Here is a 20,000-nt window from a genome sequence, read left to right on the forward strand (position 1 = left end):
CCCATATATATAATATTGATTTCATCCGATATATATATAATATTGATTTCATCCGATATATATATAATATTGATTTCATCCGATATATATATAATACTGATTTCATCCATATATATAATATTGATTTCATCCCATATATATAATATTGATTTCATCCCATATATATAATACTGATTTCATCCCATATATATAATATTGATTTCATCCCATATATATAATATTGATTTCATCCGATATATATATAATATTGGTTTCATCCCATGTATATAATACTGATTTCATTCATATATATAATATTGATTTCATCCCATATATATATATATAATACTGATTTCATCCCATATATATAATATTGATTTCATCCCATATATATAATATTGATATCATCCCATATATATAATACTGATTTCAAAAGTTAAAAAAAAAAAAAATGATGGTGCCATCAGCTAGAATTGAAACCAAAACAATTAGCTCTCCAGCAGCGTTTCACTACCGTTTGAGCTATCGACAGATAAGCAAGATTTCAAATTAAACAACTTCAGGTTTTGAATGGATTTGCGCATGTGCAAAAGTAATTGAAATATATAAGCACTTGAAATGAGCATTTTGCATTTCAACTTGTGGGTATATTTTTGTACGCGTTATTTATCCATCCAAACAAAGATTTTACTCTTTATAAACCATCCGTGGTGTCTGATTACTATTTCCTGTTAATTTCAGTGTTATGTGGGCATTAGTTTAAGAGTTTAACGGTTAAATATTTTTACGCAAACATACACACATGCATACCTACACCTATTGTTTTATTTATATAGATATACAAAAATAATAATAAATACACGATAGTCTTTAATATAGAGCGGAGGATTCCATTCGTTTCCCAGAAGGCCATCTTTCCAGGCATTAGCTCCTCCGAAAAGTGGAAGAGGGGTTCTCGCCTGAGCCTCCCTTACCAGGGAATGCAGGCGGGTCCGATTGAGCAATTTTTATAGGTAATTCGTTGCAGGCTATAAATGCACTTATCGCGTTCAGAAATAGTCACGTTTCGCATTAAGTCCGACCTTGGGTCACATCTAACCCTCGTGGGGAGGCAGGTACTTCAATAATAACAATGTAAATGCGAGGGAGGGGTGAGTAATTGCTAATTTCGGGATTTAGAGAGAAATAAAGAGGGGATAAAAAAAGAAAAGAGAGGGGATGGGAGAGAAAGGGAGTGAGAGAGAGAAAGAGAGAGAGAGAGAGGGTGACAGAGAAGGAAGGAGAGAGAGAGAGAGAGAGAGAGAGAGAGAGAGAGAGAGAGAGAGAGAGAGAGAATTTTGAGAGAAGTAGTTGTTTTAAAAATGAATGAAAAAACGATTTTAAAAAAGATTATCTCTGACAGCTATGACAAAAAGGAGCGGACGAGAGAAGGGTATTATGAATACACACAAGTTGGGACGTTTTAATCATGGTGGGAAAAATAAAAACTAGAAACATTTATCAAAACCTTACAAGAGAGAGAGAGAGAGAGAGAGAGAGAGAGAGAGAGAGAGAGAGAGAGAGAGAGAGAGAGAGAATTGGTTTACATCTTTGAAAACATTATTTCACAAGTTTAATTTGAACATTTAGAAACAGATTAGATGATGCAACGGAATAGGCGACTCGATGTCCGCAGCAAACAGTGTCAGATAAAAAATCACATTACACTTAATTATTTTTGCATACAATCTATCTATCTACCTATCTATCTATCTATCTTTCTATAAAAGTGAACGTGTGTGTGTGTGTGTGTGTGTGTGTGTGTGTGTGTGTGTGTGTGTGTGTGTGTGTGTGTGTGTGTACATTTCCCTACGCAATAACTCTGTCAATTTGAAGTCTACAGACTCGAAATTTGATATTAACATTATTATTTAGAAAGTCATTTTTAATATAGTGAGAGGGGCTTTTGAACTATTCTGTACTTTCACCTAACACTTTAATAAACAAAAGATACTGTAAAAATGTTGAAAATCATATCTACAAAGTAGCACGTTTTGTGAACTGTACAAGCAGCAAAATTGGTACGGTATGGGTCCCAAAAATGGTCGAAGCAGTTTACAATTTACCCATTCATTAAAAGTACGTTAAAATTAAAAACTTGGCATAAAGAATAAGAACAGAAAAAGAATTTAGAGCGGGAAATCAGTTCCGTATATTAATTTAACATAAAACGCTCCTGCTCCTCTCCTTCTCATTTCCGAGCCATTTTTACGTTTGAGGGTAGTTAAAAAAAAATGACCACTAACCCTAAGTCCGAGTTGTTTCAAGGTAGATTTAGGGGTAAATTTGTAGTTTTTTGTTTTTTGTTTTTTTATCTAAGCTAGTGGATTGTCAATTAATCGCCTGCTTATTTTTAAGTGTCTGTTTTTCGTCTAACTTTACTATTTTACTCTTTTAAATGTTATTTTTTCGTCTAATTTTACTATTTTTAAGTGTTACTGTTTTTTCACATTTAAAGTTAAGACACATCTAATCATGATATAATATGTTAATGTAGTCAGAATCTTTAGCTGATTGTTATCTTATCAAGTGTGAATTTCAATTTTTTAAGCCTCGTGCAAATCTCACAAAATCCTCCACTCCGTTAATCCTTCATTATGAACATTCCACACAAGGAAAAAAAAAATTACGTTAAAACAATATAAATTAATATTCCTGACACGTAAATAAATGTTGTTTATTCCATGTTGATACAAAGATTTTGTGTTCTTTGTCAAGTGTCGTTATTTTCTAGATTTCATTTTTTTTTTTCTTTTTTTTGCAGAGATGTGGATTGCTGAAACCTTTTTATTAACCTTCAAAGTAGCCAAACATTCGTTCGTCTCAAAGCAACTGGTCGTCACCACTCCACGTGGTTCCTAAGGACACATCGAGTGACTGACGCCGTTGCGGGGATTACAGAACACTTAACAGCCGAACAGTACCAGATAACTATCCGATACCTCACTTTGCATGATTTTTCAAATTCACTCAATGAAAAAAATCAATTTTCTTCAAAATCAACCTCATGCGCGCGTACAATAAAATTCCCGTTGATCCCAAAGACATCCCCAAGACCATTCGGACTTTTTGAATTCAGTAGAATGCCTTTCGGATTGAGAAACGCCACCCAGGCTTTTCAATGACTCATAGACGCAGTTACACGTGAATTGCCTTTCGTTTACGCGTACATTGACGACTTATTAGTGGCAAGCTCATTCACAGAGGAACATATTCAACCCCTGAACTAATTATTTCATAGACTATTGGAATATAGCATGATCATCAACCCTAACAAATGTGAGTTCAGTGTTTCATCGTTATCTTTTCTTGGTCATGTTATTGACAAGGACAGTATTCATCCCCTGCCTAAGAAGGTTCAATCTATTGTCAATTACCCTGTTCCCATTTCTCTTCGTAAACTACGGGAATTTTTGGGTTTAATTAACTTTTACAGACGATTCTTACCTCACTGCATCGAGTTAGCACAACCCTTAACCGATCTTTTTCGGAAAAAAAAAAAAAAAAAGAATGAAGGGATTACTTTAAACGAACATGAACTGCACTCTTTCTCAGTTAAAAAAAAAAAAAAGAATGAAGGGATTAAACGAACATGAACTGCACTCTTTCTCAGTTTAAAAAAAAAAGAATGAAGGGATTACTTTAAACGAGCATTTCTCTAAAAAATTCTTAGCAAACGCTACAATATTGGTTTTTCCCAAGACGGACGCTCCACTTGCGTTATTCGTAGATGCTTCCGATGTGGCATCAGAGGAGTGTTGCAACAATTCGTTGATGGTTTATGACAACCATTATCCTTCTTTTTTTTAGAAAACTTCAAGATACTGAAAGAACATACAGTACTTTCAGTAGGGAATTGCTCACAGCTTATTCCACAGATTTCTAGTACTTCACATTTTTTAACAAACTTTGCACATGAATTTGCATTATCGCAACAGCCACTTGCCAGTGATTTTTTGCTAGCAGTAACCATTGGTCTTCACTGGAATAAAGGCATATGGGCATGATTATAATCATGCTCATATGCCTTTATTGTTCTTTTAAAATTGATAAATGCTTTTTCTTTCGATAAGTTAAGGGCAAAATAAATTCATTGATTGATATAATAATTAAATGAATGATTTTGCGCTATGAAACAGGTGCTGTCAAGAATTGTGCCTGTTAACATACTTAAAGGAATAAACGTAAGATGGTCAATATCTTGAAATTTTGAATATAGATTTTCGTCATATATATATATATATATATATATATATATATATATATATATATATATATATATATATATTTAATTTAATTTAAATCAAAAAGATCAAAGAAAAAAAAAACGGGCAGGTGGAATTGTTAAAATTTCCTTAAGGCGTTATCGTCTGACCCTCCAAGAGGAAACGTCAGAATGATAAATTAAAAGCTAAGAATCGAATGAGGAAATAGGGAAATTGGTTTCAGTTGGAAAACCAGTGCGAGAAAAAAAAAAAAATTTAGTTCTCACTATTCAGGTGGTTTTAAATCAGTAAATATTTCCAACTGATGTTTCAAAATCTTTTGTCTACACAGGCTAGGTCGAGAGTTATTAATGACTAACGCCTCAATGATATTGAGATGATAGTTCGACCTAGCACTGTATAAAACAGAAAACCAACCATCGGAATATTGGTCAGAACACCTATTTATTCTAATCAGGTGATTACCGATGGCGGACTCATGAGCTTGGGAGTGCCCGGATGTTCTCGAAACCTGGTGTAATCGAATATCCCGAGGGATGTGTTGGGATATTCTCATTTCCAATCTTTGGGATGTCTTGCCAACGGAGTCAGCTCCACACTGACAAACAAATTTATAAACAACAGAATTCTTTTGAATGGTTGGCAAAACATCTTTACGAAAAGAAGAGAAAAAGGTTCGAGTTGTGTAAACTACTCTAAGCATAGTAGTTGGAAAACAACGTTGAGTAGCAGAAGAAATCCTTTCAACAATATGAAGGCCATCAGGACCTAACCATGGTAATTTTAAATAAATGGGACAACGTGATGGACCAATACGTTTAACACTATTAAATGTAGCAATTTTACATTCAATAGTAGTTTTTATTATATTTATGGGATATCCATTGCTGAGAAAAATATTTGTGATTTCACCAAGTTCCGCATCAAGGCGGTTTGGTGAACAAATCATGAGTGCACGATGTGTAAGAGCGCTAATGAGGTTTATTTTTCTAGACTGAGGGGCAAAGGAAAACCAATTAAGATAGAGCCCTGTAAATGTAGGTTTTCTGTATACAGAGGTCTCAAATGTAGAACCAACTTTAGAAACACGAACATCGAGGAATGGAAGAGAGCCACAGTCCTCGACCTCCATAGTAAATTGTAACGATGGATGCAAGTTACAAAGAAGACGAAGAAACTGTTCAGCTTCACTCCGTGAGGGAAAGCATGCAAAAGTGTCATCAACGTAGCGTGTATAGAATGTTGGTTTAGTAATTTTGGAAAATAATTCGTTTTCCAAAAATCCAACGAAAATGTTGGCTAGCGAAGGACCAAGAGGGCTACCCATAGATATCCCATCAATTTGCCGGTACATAATGTTGTTGAAACTGAAGGAAACTGATTTAGTGGAAAGTTCCATCAGTTCAACGAAAATTCGTTCTGGAAATTGTGGAGATTTTGAGGAGCCACGATATAGATAGTCAGCACAAATACCAATGGTTTCATCCAAAGGTGTATTAGTAAAAAGACTATTAATGTCAAAGGAAGCCAAGAACTCGGTATTCTTAAATAAAGATAATTTGTGTATATGAGACACAAATTGAAAAGAATCAGAGATACAATGGACCGAATAAAAAGAAAGCACAGGTTTAAAAAGATCAACTAACCATTTCCCAAGTTCGTGTTGTGCAGAACCCAACATAGATAAAATGGGTCGCAAAGGAATGTTAGGTTTATGAACCTTGGGTAAACCGTACATTCTAGGCCTTTGAGAGCCAATGGGTCGGATTCTATCGTAAATCTCCTTAGAAATAAACCCGCTTTTATAAAGTTGAAGAAATCTTTTCTGGATTTTTATTTCGTTGGCAAGACATCCCAAAGATTGGAAATGAGAATATCCCAACACATCCCTCGGGATATTCGATTACACCAGGTTTCGAGAACATCCGGGCACTCCCAAGCTCATGAGCCCGCCATCGGTAATCACCTGATTAGTATAAATAGGTGTTCTGACCAATATTCCGATGGTTGGTTTTCTGTTTTATACAGTGCTAGGTCGAACTATCATCTCAATATCATTGAGGCGTTAGTCATTAATAACTCTCGACCTAGCCTGTGTAGACAAAAGATTTTGAAACATCAGTTGGAAATATTTACTGATTTAAAACCACCTGAATAGTGAGAATTAAATTTTTTTTTTCTCTCACTGGTTTTCCAACTGAAACCAATTTCCCTATTTCCTCATTCGATTCTTAGCTTTTAATTTATCATTCTGACGTTTCCTCTTAGAGGGTCAGACGATAACGCCTTAAGGAAATTTTAACAATTCCACCTGCCCGTTTTTTTTTTTTGTTTGTTTCTTTGATCTTTTTGATTTAAATTAAATTATGTTTCCTCTGAAATTTCTCCTTCCATTTTGCTGTACCAAGAATTTACATATATATATATATATATATATATATATATATATATATATATATATATATATATATGTATATATGTATATATATACAATACTGACGTGCAGTAAGAATGCAGGTTGTATAATACTGTAAACATAAAGTACAAATAAATAGTATGAATATTTATAAGATAATCCTAGGCAGATGAAAAAAAAGCTCAATATGCGAGATAGAGCAATAATGATTTTGAATTAAATTATGTAAAATTACTACAACATTCATTGTTTGACAAAGGAGTACAGATAATTATTAAAGTCTTTTCCTTAACCCATGAGTTTTCAATGAATGGCTCATCTCATCAGAGAAAATGTTGTTAGCAAAATAGATATGGGTAATTATGAATTTTTCTTATTAGTACATAGATTGAAAATTAAAATTGAGATGATAGTATAAAAAGGGGTTTTTATACTGCCACCTCAATTTTAATTCTTGATAACATGATTCAAATGGCGATTTGACTTTTAAAAGATGACTTTCCTTTTTCTAAATTTTAGATATTATTTTTTCAGAATTACGCTGATTAAAAAATACTAACTTTGTAGAGGTCTGTTGTGTACTTTTTAAGTTTTCGCTGGGCATACAAGCATACAAACACACAGACAACTGCCTTTTATATAATAGATTACTTATTTTATTTGAAACCAGAAGTTCTATGCTGGAAGGAAATGAGTAGCGTGCCAGGTTTGGCAATCGTACCAAGAGTTGCCCACCCTTGAATGTCTCAAAGACCGATAGCTTTAAAAGTGGGGAAATGAAATAGAGAAGGCATGACGGAAAGAAGCAGACTCCTGACTGCAAAAGAAAAGAAAGATAATGGAAGGGAGTTTCTCACCAATTTGAGATAGCAAGATAAAATAAAGAAAAGAAAAACGATTGATGCTGAGCAAAAAACAGTAGAATTTTAAAGAAATTGTGGGTTAGTTGTGCTATAGAAACTATTGAAATATCTCACCTACTTCCTTGTGTTTATTTTTCCCAAATACTAGCAATACTCGTGTCCGGCGTTGCCTGGGGAGAATATAAAATGTATAATTTAATTTTGAAAAATAAATATTAGAGCATAAATAAAAAAAAAAGAAAATACCAGAACCCATTTCACTGTAAGTAATTCAGGTGATTAAAATAAGATTTACTTGGTTTGTGTGTGTGTGTGTGTGTGTGTGTGTGTGTGTGTGTGTGTGTGTGTGTGTGTGTGTGTGTGTGTGTAGAAAAAAGTAATTGTTCTAAAATATATTTTTGTAAATGAGTAAATTATTTTTACACTTATCAAGGCCAAGAGGCCACTCGAGGATAAGGGTTAAAGAGTGTAAAGTAGAAGTTGGACAATATAGTAATTGTTAGTAATGGAAATTCGGTAAATTTGTTAACTTATATGAAACGGCTCATCAAAAACTTGTTTACATTAGACTTGACAACAACCATATTGTAGTCAGCTGGAAAGCGGGAAAATGAAAGACAATTTCATAGGCGTGCAGTTTTAAGGCAGACGCTTTGCTCATGGAATCTACGTTTAGGTTTAGGCACAAATAAAGAGTGGGGGAAATTAGTGATAGTGTTTTCTGCTAGACGGGTGTTTCTTGTGAAAGTTTGGCGAGAGGGGACCAGAGATTGAAGCTCAGCCAAGCACTTGCCATGAACGTAACGATAAAGCAGAGACAAACTCACAACATCTCTTCTGTGAGAAAGAGGGTGCAGGGAAGAGAAAAGGACATCCTCTATGAGGCTACGAAGTCTATTTTGAATTCTATCAAGGCAGGATAAGTCCTTTCTAGCAGCTTCTGCCCAAATGTGGCAACGGTACTTCATCCTTGGACGTACCTGGCTCATATAGATAGAGAATTGTATCAGCAGTGAGATATCTACTGGAACGATAGAAGGATCTCACCATTTTTCCAACAGCCTTGGCAACGGATTTAATGTATGTGTTCCATTTAAGATCAGGAGTAACGGTCAAGCCCAGAAGCTTGTCAAAACATAAGGCCTCCCTAAGACGAGAGCCATTCATTTCAATTGATGACAGATGGGGATCAGAGTGTTGATGATGTAAAGATAAAAGCTTGGTTTTAGGTGCATTAAAAGTAACCAACCACCTTTTTCCCCATTGTACCACTTGCTCAAGATCAGAGGAAAGAGAATCAGAGAGATCTTGGTCGTTTATGGTCTTAGATGTGCTACCATAGATAGTAGTGCCATCAGCATGAATGTCTACGAATGATGTAAGGATGTGATTTGGAAGATCATTAATGTAGATCAGGAAAAGAGTTGGGCCCATAATGGACCCCTGAGGGACTCCAGCATTAATACTGAGAGCTTCTGATTTCTGCCCATCAACCACTACTCTTATGAACCTATCAGAAAGAAATGATTTAATAATTGAGAAGACATTTTCAGCTATATCATAACTGGAGATCTTGTGAAGTAAACCTTTATGCCATACCCTATCAAAGGCTTTTGATATGTCAAGAGCAATTGCCCTAGAAATGTAGCATCCATCGAGAGATTTGCTAATCCTATGAGATATAACTATAAGCACATCTGCTGTAGATCTAGCAGAACGGAAACCATATTGTGTGTCACTAAGAAGGTTATCTTTGCTGAGATGGTTGATTACTTCTGTATTTAACACAGATTCCAGCAACTTACTCATGACGCACAGGAGACTTATTGGCCTGTACTGAGAGGGGGATGAGCGATCATCTGCATTCTTAAATACAAGGCATACTGATGAGATGTTTCAGGGTGATGGGAAGCAATTCTCTTTAAGACAACGTTTAAACAGTTTTGTATAGTTCTGGTTGAAGTCTTTTGAGTACTATAATTGGAATACCATCAGGGCCGGTTGCTTTACTGGAATCAAGGTTTTTGATTAGCTTGGCAACATTACGTACAGATATTTGTATATCACATAGCATGTTTTCTGATACAGGAGGAAATATTGGAGGTTGCTGGCCTTGGTCGCAAAGGATAGAGTTAGCTGCAAAGTTCTTAGCAAAGAGTTTGGCTTTGTCTGATGCTGACGAGTTTACGTCAGGTCCATTTATAATAGTTGGGATAGAGCACACGCTTCTGTTCAGGATTCTGTTTGCTATTTGCCAAAACTGGTGGTAACCAAACCGCTGCTCAGCTACTTTGGACTTGACGGACTGAGCATACAACTCTCTTGCGTTCTTTATTACTTTTTTATAGTGGTTGCTGGCAGTCCTGAAAGCGGCTTTAGTCTCAGTACATCTATTACATTGGCAGCAATGGAAAAAGTGATTTCTGTGTGCAATGACAGCAGCACATTCTGAAGAGAACCACGGCTGGCTGTTAGGTTTTTGCTGGAATTTTTTCGAGGGTATGAAACGGTCTATACCTACAATTAACCATTCTGTCAGGTCTGATACTATAGAGGACACATTCTTTTTTAAACATGGAACGCATAGGTAGATCTGATATAAATCTACGGAAGCCAAAGAGTATCGATATACTGTACAATGGAGAGGTACATCTGAGGACTTATTACATTTCATTTTTATCTTAACTGATACACCAGAGTGGTCGGAAGATCCAAGTGGAGACAGAACGGAAGCTGAACACAGTTCGGGGGCTTCCTGCTGTAAAGTTTTAAATTGCAGTTAACCTTGCCTCCCTTAAATCCCAACCATTGTTTTAAAATAAATGTTGTTAAATAAGTATTTATTGTTTTCAATAAAACAGGTTTCTCTAAGATTTTTTTTTTTTAAGAGGTAAGGACTTTCGCCTCTATGGTTTTACATTTCTCGCTTCCAAAACATGATTAAATCCTATTCAAATACTCTAAATTACTTACAGTGAACTGGGGTTGGCTTTCAAATAGCACAAATAATAAGCATTCTTTTTTTCTTGTAAACTACATAGTTCTACCGAATTCCAAAAGAAGAAGAAGAAGAAGAAGAAGAAGAAGAAGAAGAAGAAATGGTAGTGTCGATATAGACTTGCACCACACCAAATAGTCATAAAGGGTCAAGAAGGAGAGAAAGACAGATGAGAGAAAGCACTAACCAGACCGCCACTGGGATCACCAAAATTTCAGTGAAGACCAATGGTCATTGCTAGAAAGAAATCAACTGCAAGCAACTGTTGTGATAACCAAAGGACATTTGCAAATTTTATTGCAAGAAGGGGAGAGCACTAGAAATCTAGTCAGACTTGCTTTCACCCAAACTCCAGGGAATACCGCCGGTTGTTGTCAGTGAGTAATCTCTGATGATCACTTGTGTGAGAACTCCTAGTGAGTACAAATAACAATAATCATAGCACTAAACAGTATAAAAGTAGTTATAACAGAAAATACGATAGTATCCTATTGATTACTGTACATGCAATAACCCTTATCCCTGAGTGGCTTTCGGGCTTTGATAAGTGGTGACCACCGTGTAAAAATAAAAAAAACAGAAAAATAATGGAAAAGTTTACCTTACTAGAAAGAAATGACTTCTTCTTCTTCTTCTTCTTCTTCTTCTTCTTCTTCTTCTTCTTCTTCATTATAATAATAATAATAATAATAATAATAATAATAATAATAATAATAAATAAATAAATAAATGAAGGAAAGTAAGAAAAGCGTTTAGAAGAAATCTTAGAGGCCATTTTTTTTTTTTTTTTAATAATGTGAATGTGAACTGTTCGGAAATAAAATTTGAAGTATAATCTACTATTCTTGAATGAAATCTGAATTCTAAAAATAGTCTAGTTTAGCTCAATTTCTCTGAACTGCCTGGGTAATTTAATTATTTTATTTATCATATAAATCATATAATGCTAAAAATGTGAAACAAATGTAAAAGGAAAGAAGTTAATGCACGTATACATATTAATAACGAAGTATTTTAGAATTACAAAACCACTAATCTTATATTTTATGAAACTGGAATGTGGGGGAAAGAAGGGAGCGTTCATTATTTTGATCAGAAATGTACAGTAAGTAGCAGAGAAAAAGAATAGCATGACAAAGTAAACACAAACGACATAATTATGGTATAAACAAACGGTGTGCTTGGTACGGGGGGGAGTAGGCATCATGATGTGAGTGAAAATGGCTGCAACCTTCACTGTGAAAGTCTTAATTGGGAGAAACAGATGAAAAAAGCTTAGACATGAGTAACTGAAGATTTGTGACTTGTCTTCTGCCCCCCTCAGCCAAAGGAACGGTAAAGAAGAGAGCCATACGTTATTGAGGTCTTTCCGTACCGTGACTGGCTTGAGAATCCTGAAGAAAACTGATTTTATTGTTCAGTTCTTATAGAAGTTTCTAAGCTCGCATCTGCTTGTTATTTTGACATGGACTTGACTTGTTACTTTTTGAGGTTTAAAAAGGTTTACTTTAATTGAATATAATTTGAGTTCACACTTCCCTGTGAAAACTTACTTTTAAGTGTTCATTCGAATCACTTCACAATTCAGTTATCACTATCTTCTGGTGGAGGATAGCCTTGTTCAGGGCCAAGTTGACCCGGATGAGAGAGAAACCACGTTTCTTCATGGTTCCTGAATACTCTCTGTAACTTCTATGCAAATCCTAAAGGGTTTGGAAGTAGTCTTTCAAAATTCGTGTTGAAATTAATACATCCTAGAGTTTGGTCTTTGTGTGACCAAACTACCTTACAGGGGTAGCTATCCATGAGAAAAATACAAATGTTAATTTTTATAACCACTACAAACTGTTTTATTATTATTATTATTATTATTATTATTATTATTATTATTATTATTATTTCTCTGCTGTCTGTCTGTCTGTCTGTCTGTCTGTCTCTCTCTCTCTCTCTCTCTCTCTCTCTCTCTCTCTCTCTCGCTCTCTCTCTCTCTCTCGCAGGTTCACGCATCTCCACTTTCAGAAAAACGTATTTGATTGAATTCAAAGAAAAGGAAAACAAATCAGATCGTAGCAAAAAAAAATAAAATAAAATAAAAAATAAATAAATAAATAGACGCGCCATAAAATTCCGTTGAGTTTTTTTTATGTTATTGTGCTTTTTAAATAAATTCTTTATGTTGTTGTTGTTGTTGTTGTTGTTGCTGCTGCTGCTGCTGCTGCTGCTGCTGCTGCTTTTGTTTTTTTAATACCACATTCTCATTCTCCAATCATCGACATGAAATCAAAGCCGCATAATATCGTTTTCTGCAGTATCGGCGCGGTAGATCTCATTTAAAACTTAGACGCAAAAAAGCTATGACCCGAAAACCCTACTTAGGAATATTCTCTTTAAACGCGTTTCTCAACTGGGAGCCATAAGAGGACGCCAGGAAAATGTAATTAAAAATGCAGAAACTTGTAATGTATAAATAAAGTGACAATATTCCTCCATGAAAAAAAGTCATTTTTTATACAGCGAAACCTCTAGATACGAAATTAATTGGTTCTGACTTGACTTCCATATCCTAAAATTTTCGTATCCTGAAATCGTAATCGCCTAATCCGTTCCAAGAAAACACTCATCAGATTTTATAAGGGAGAAACCAGAATGAAATAAATGAGATGAGCCAAATTGTCGGAATTTATCTTGCTTCCAGATAAATTCGACGCTAAAGTAACTAAGCTGAAAAAAAAGCATGAAACAAAAGAGGGGGAGGGGGGAAAGAATAAAATATAAATATCTTGCATTGAAACGAAGAAGAAATTTTATTTACAATAAGTTGCAAATTTTTCCCTTTGCAGGCATTAAACTTAAGAAACGCCAACGTAATATGTAATGAAAAAATAACAACACTGGTTCTTATAAAGAAGTTGTGTGTATCCATAAAAGAATACAACAATAATGTACAAAATACTAGTATCTCCTAATCACACTCGCATATGAAATTAATTTTAGGAGCGTACTCACAATTGAAAGCCAGTCAGGCACATGCCTTTTTCTTTTTTTTTTTTGTTTAAAGTCCTTTTAGAACTTCCTTCGCCTCCATGTTCGCGTGCAAACCGTAGAGACACACATGTATTACAGGAGCAAGACCTCGTCGCTTGTCCAGATAGGAAATTCCAAAATTCCTTATCATTTGAAAAGGTATTTTCTTTAAATTCCACTCCTTGTAAAATAAATATGTGCAAAACTGCAGCCACGTAGTTAATTTCCAGAAGTCTGTCTCGTCACAGCCGGGTATTAATTTCTTGCCGGGTGTACTTCTTTGAAGGAGGCTCTTCAAAATTCCATTTTCAGTGCCGGGCAATGAACACGTTCACTCTCCACGTCAGCAGAATTTCAAAAGAGGACGAAATACGCACTGGGCTCGTGACGTCACCACAGAGCTAGCATTTCCCTTTTCTCCAAATTAAAGGGAGTTTCGTACAAACCGAAAATATACGAAACTAAAAATCATAATGGATACAAAACACAAAAAATCATATATAAGAACCAGATAAACAATAATAAATGTAAACAGGGGGGGATGCACCATTATTGGTACAAAAAAAAATTCCAACATTCTCCCCCGACAGGAAATGGCAGTCAACCTACAGTTGGATGACACCTGTAAAATTTACAATACAAAAAATTTGTTCTTTATATATACATATACTACACAATGTATAGTCAGGAGCTCTCCAGGAAACACATATAAGAACAAAAAATCAGAAAAATTCAAAGGCTTATTCTACAAAAATTCACATGAAAACATTCATGTTTTAGGTTAGAACAGAGGAGTACATAACTAAATTTATAAACTTAAAACTAATGCTACGATGCTAGGTCACAACAGAAGTTTGGACTGAGAATATTATGCCAGGTAATTAACTATTTGCATATAAGAGTATAAAGGCTTGAGAAGTTCACTTACCATCCAACCTCCTCATCCTTATATTATCTCTGGCGAACCCCAAAATATCTTAGCTCCCTCGTAACCACAAGAGCCCAGTGAGATAAATACTGGTGCTACAAGAGGGACGAATCCAATCAACCCTATGCTTGGATGAGTTCTTCAACTTGGTGGGATGAAGTAAAACTGAAACCCAAATCCTTCACAAATTATTCAAGGCAATTACAGCTTTAAACGTTTGCATAGCCATATACAGGTAGCCAAACAAACAAGGTTGAATATGTCAGAAACACCTAGGCAGCTGGAGATGTAATGCTTATGGAAGACTCCTATCAAGGAGAGATCCAATCTTGTGTTCAGCACTGAAACGAACATCTCAGCATTATAAAAATCACTTCTAACTAAGCATAAGATGGTTCTGAGAGCCTCAGAAACACCCCTGGACAAATCGAGCTTGATTTCGATAGCTCTTGCAATACTGCAGTAGGCTACGTCAAGGCAGATCTCCACAAAATGTTCAAAAACAATAACACCTGCATGTGACTCCCAAGCAGGAACCGTTCTACTTAAAGGAGCCACTTCATAGAATGAGGGTTCTGCAAGTGTTCTCTGCACAACATATCCTACACTCTCATAGGAGCTCGGAGAAGCTGAACTACACACCATGTAGTCAGCAAATTCAACAGGATCCCTCATGGGATTCTTTATCGAGTTACACTCAACCTGAATCTGGACGCCCCAGTCCAACTTGAGTTCACGTAACTCTTCAAAAACCATTCTCCTCTTGGTTTTTACACCTTCACAGGTAGGTATAGTGCTTTCTGCCCTATACCCTTGATGGAGAATTTCTCTCCCAGTGCTAACGTTAGCACTTAAAGTGCACAAAACTTGCACTTTCACACAGGATAGACTCTTGTCCTTTAACCACTGACCATTGTCAGAACCACATGACCGGAGTAATATCCCACCGTCATGATTAAGTTCTTCGGTATTCTGACAAGGTTGTGTAAGATAACCACACATGCGAGTTTTCGAACTCACATGGTTAGAGGGCAAAACAATTCCAACATCCCATGGAAATCCCTCCATAAATTTCATAATATTCATGCCCACACTTACCAAGTCGTGGACACGAGTGGTATCATTCATGATACCTGGGAATCTCACTCCCAATACCTTTTTCTTTAAAATACTACTGGCAAACTGCCCGCCAGAAAAATCAAACTTCAGCGCCTGACTACGCAGATCCTCTGAAGTGGCACTTGCAACACTGCTTTCAGACTGTGATGCAACATCTTCCAAGCCAAACTTGCCAGCACTCAGCAAACAGTTTTCAGAGTCTGGACATTCGGGCTTAGTAGTCGGTAACTTGCCAAGCATCTCCCTAGGGGTTTCAAATATCTCAGGGTTGCACAAGGAATCACACTCTACACCATCTGCCAACCTCGAAAGAATGAATCGAACCTGGGACGAGAACACCACAACATGAACAGCATCCACTTCTACTAGCGAACAGTCCACGTCCTCACGTAAGGAACAATCACCCAACAACTGAGTCATATCATCCACCGATGCTAACCATTCATCAACATCGGCCTTCATTGTTATAAAATAAGGCTGAGGTAATTCCCTCTGCAACCGCAACAAATCCAAGATGGCGATAATTTTCCCTAAATAAAACTTTCGTTTCCTTACAAGGAATCCAGAAGAACGAGTGACCAACATCGGGCAGCGTTTTTTTTCTTTTTCAAAAATATGGAATAAATCCAAACAAATACAAAAAATAGGCGCTCAAGAATTATACACAAAAAAATGCACACACAAAGGTTACAAAAGTATTTGCATAAAATTCTTTCCTCATAGCACAAACAAAACAAGACCAATACAGCATATTGAGCTGTGAAAATATCAAGGGATACAATCCCCAGTTACAAATTAAAAGAGTCACTATGATTCAAAATTAAAATTAAGTGAATTTAAAATTCAAACTTCTATATAGAAGTTAATTGACTAGAAAATGAATAATAGCGTTAACACTCTTAAAGCAATATCCCCACTGAAATGTAACCTAGGAAAAAAGTGGGAAGAGAGTTTAAATATACAACTACGTCGGGGGAGGGTACATGCCACCAATGTCACATGTGTATCTTCAAAGGAATACGAATAACCAAATGCAAATAAGGGCCAAGGCAAAGCAAATGGGTATAAACTCGCTATAGAAAATTATAATATCTTCAACATATAATATAATATTTCTAATAATGTTGTCCGGTTAATTCACAACCCGGAAACATTTAACACATGTGAGAGAACGCACGTGTTCATTAAATCAAAATAATGGGGTACATACTTATTCCTTTTTTTCTAATATATTGAGGAAAAATACCAACATATAACTAAAACCGGTTTTGGACACAGCGTCTCTATTTACTAGGCTCCCCACGAGGGTATAATTAGATAAAAGTCGTTTCTTAAAGTGGGGAAAATCCAGCTTCCGAAAAATATCGAACACGCTGAATTAGGTCGAAAAATAAAATTACCTCAGTCTAGTGGGATTTCTTATTCGCTGAGTAGGGACAGAAAATGCTATAGTTTCTCCCAACGTAAATCACAATACCCGTAGAAATTCAACTAAAAGTAAAATGCAAATTATATCCTGAAATAGGGCTACGAAAGTTACAACTCCAATTCTAAAGAATAGAAAAAAGGAAAGTGTATACATATCGCTTAATCTTTTTATTAAGAAAAATATATAAATAATTGTGCGCTAGGCGTACGTAAAATATATTAAGACAGATATAAATAAAGACACTAGACGTACATAAATGCTAAATTCGGGAATTTTTATGAAGCGAAAGTCGAATGTTGGAAACACTAAATTACATTACACGCTTTCTAAATTCAGGACATAGCAGTCCTCGAATATTTTAGAGGGACGTTGAGAGACGCGCTAAGTTACAAGTGGGAAGGGAACGCAGGTAAAGGAATTAATTAGACAGTCGTTGTGGACAAGGAAGTAACAGAAACGTGTCTCGAAATAGAAAGGGGAGGGTGCACGCTTCGTATCATACAAGGCGTATAGTAACTTAGTTCGCTAAATTATTTGAAATAACTGACCACTTAGTTTGAAAAGTATTCTGAAATAAGGGAACACGAATTCGCAAAATGCCTTCAAATAAAAGGAGTAGACTTATTTAAATGCTTCTAAATAAGGGAAAATAAGTTAGGAAACTGCTTTTAAATAACGGGAGAAATTCACAGTAGTCGAACGAATCTAAGTGACGTTGATAGAGTCAGGTAGCGAAGTTAACAGAAATTTTAGGAGGTTAAATTTAATCCTAACTTAAAAGAAAAGGAATTAAAGCGTATCTCTATTAGAAAAGGGCACACAATAACGGACAAAAAATGGCTAAATGTATTTAATATAGACAAAGCTTGCAAAATGCATTTACCGAAAGAGAATTAGCGTATCTCGATGAAAAAGGGAATATACTTTACTTTCAATGAGTTCTGAAAAAGGGAATAATAAATTCGCAAAATGCATTTAATATGGAGACAAAATTTGACTAGTGCTTTCAAATAAAAGCAGAAAATTCCCAACTAGCTAAAGGGGAGAAATTTGAAAAATGTCGGAATTAATCTTGCTTCCAGATAAATTCGACGCTAAAGTAACTAAGCTGAAAAAAAAGCATGAAACAAAAGAGGGGGAGGGGGGAAAGAATAAAATATAAATGTCTTGCTTTGAAACGAAGAAGAAATTCTATTTACAATAAGTTGCAAATTTTTCCCTTTGCGGGCATTAAACTTAAGAAACGCCAACGTAACATGTAATGAAAAAAATAACAACACTGGTTCTTATAAAGAAGTTGTGTGTATCCATAAACGAATATAACAATAATGTACAAAATATTAGTATCTCCTAATCACACTCGTATATGAAATTAATTTTAGGAGCGTACTCACAATTGAAAGCCAGTCAGGCACATGCCTTTTTCTTCTTTTTTGTTTAAAGTCCTTTTAGAACTTCCTTCGCCTCCATGTTTGCGTGCAAACCGTAGAGACACACATGTATTACAGGAGCAAGACCTCGTCGCTTGTCCGGATAGGAAATTCCAAAATTCCTTGTCACTTGAAAAGGTATTTTCTTTAAATTCCACTCCTTGTAAAATAAATATGCGCAAAACCGCAGCCACATAGTTAATTTCCAGAAGTCTGTCTCGTCACAGCCGGGTATTAATTTCTTGCCGGCTTTACTTCTTTGAAGGAGGCTCTTCAAAATTCCATTTTCAGTGCCGGGCAATGAACACGTTCACTCTCCACGTCAGCAGAATTTCAAAAGAGGACGAAATACGCGCTGGGCTCGTGACGTCACCACAGAGCTAGCATTTCCCTTTTCTCCAAATTAAAGGGAGTTTCGTACAAACCGAAAATATACGAAACTAAAAATCATAATGGATACAAAACACAAAAAATCATATATAAGAACCAGATAAACAATAATAAATGTAAACAGGGGGGATGCACCATTATTGGTACAAAAAAAAATTCCAACAAAATAGTACATAACCTGACCGTTAATACCTGTAAACGAAGTAAATATTAGAACATAATAAATAAAATTTTAATACAAAAATATGGAACGTTATCTTTCAAGGGAGTCGATTTTTTTTCAGTCTCTATTTCTAAGATGTTGAATGTTCGAAAATGGAATGACAGCTATATTAAGTTTGGATTCAAGAATCTTATCCGAAATGGCATAAATCCGAGCAATGTCTGCACGGCTCAGTGGTGACATCAAATAAATCACTACGTCCTTCCAAACTTTCAAACCATCGTGACAAGATGCATTTTTAAAGGAAGAATGATAGCATTGATACTCTGTCTTTGAAACATGCATGATACGACCACGAAGTGACACTTCCCAAATTTGAATTCCATCCAGAAGAAAAACCTGCTTCATAATCCGTCTACAAAGTTCCATATTGAATCGTGAAGTGAAGAAACTGCACTCTATTGCTGAGGAACTTATGAAGCCATGTACAAAGAAAATAGTGAAACTGATGATCAGACCAGAGGCAAAAAAGAAAATCCAGCAAAGTTTGCTTTCTAATGACACAATCCGCTGATGGATTTATGACATGGCCACTGAGGTATGCCGTCAAGTTTGCTCTGAAATCAACCAAAACATGCTCTAGACTAGCTTACAATTAGATAAGTCTACAGACATCGTTTTAGAGAGCCAGTTGATCACCTTTGCTTACCACAAAAAAAGAAAGAAGGATGAAGGAAGAATTTTTGTTTTACAATACCATGCCAACTTTAATAACAGCAACAGATGTCAAAGCTATTGTAGACTTTTATTTTTAAGTTAATAGATTTGGTTGGCAGAATTTCAAGCATGTTTGTACTGATGGTGCTCAAGCGATGATTGGGGTCAGAGAAGGGTTCATCCCTCTTGACAAGAATGAATGGATGCACGTTACGTCTTCCCTCTGTGTTCACTACACCGATATGGTCCTGCGTACAAAACTCTACCATCAAGTTTGTT

This window comes from Euprymna scolopes, chromosome 35 (genome assembly GCF_053919585.1).
Source record: "Euprymna scolopes isolate OS-2025 chromosome 35, ASM5391958v1, whole genome shotgun sequence".
Taxonomy (NCBI): Eukaryota; Metazoa; Mollusca; class Cephalopoda; order Sepiida; family Sepiolidae; genus Euprymna; species Euprymna scolopes.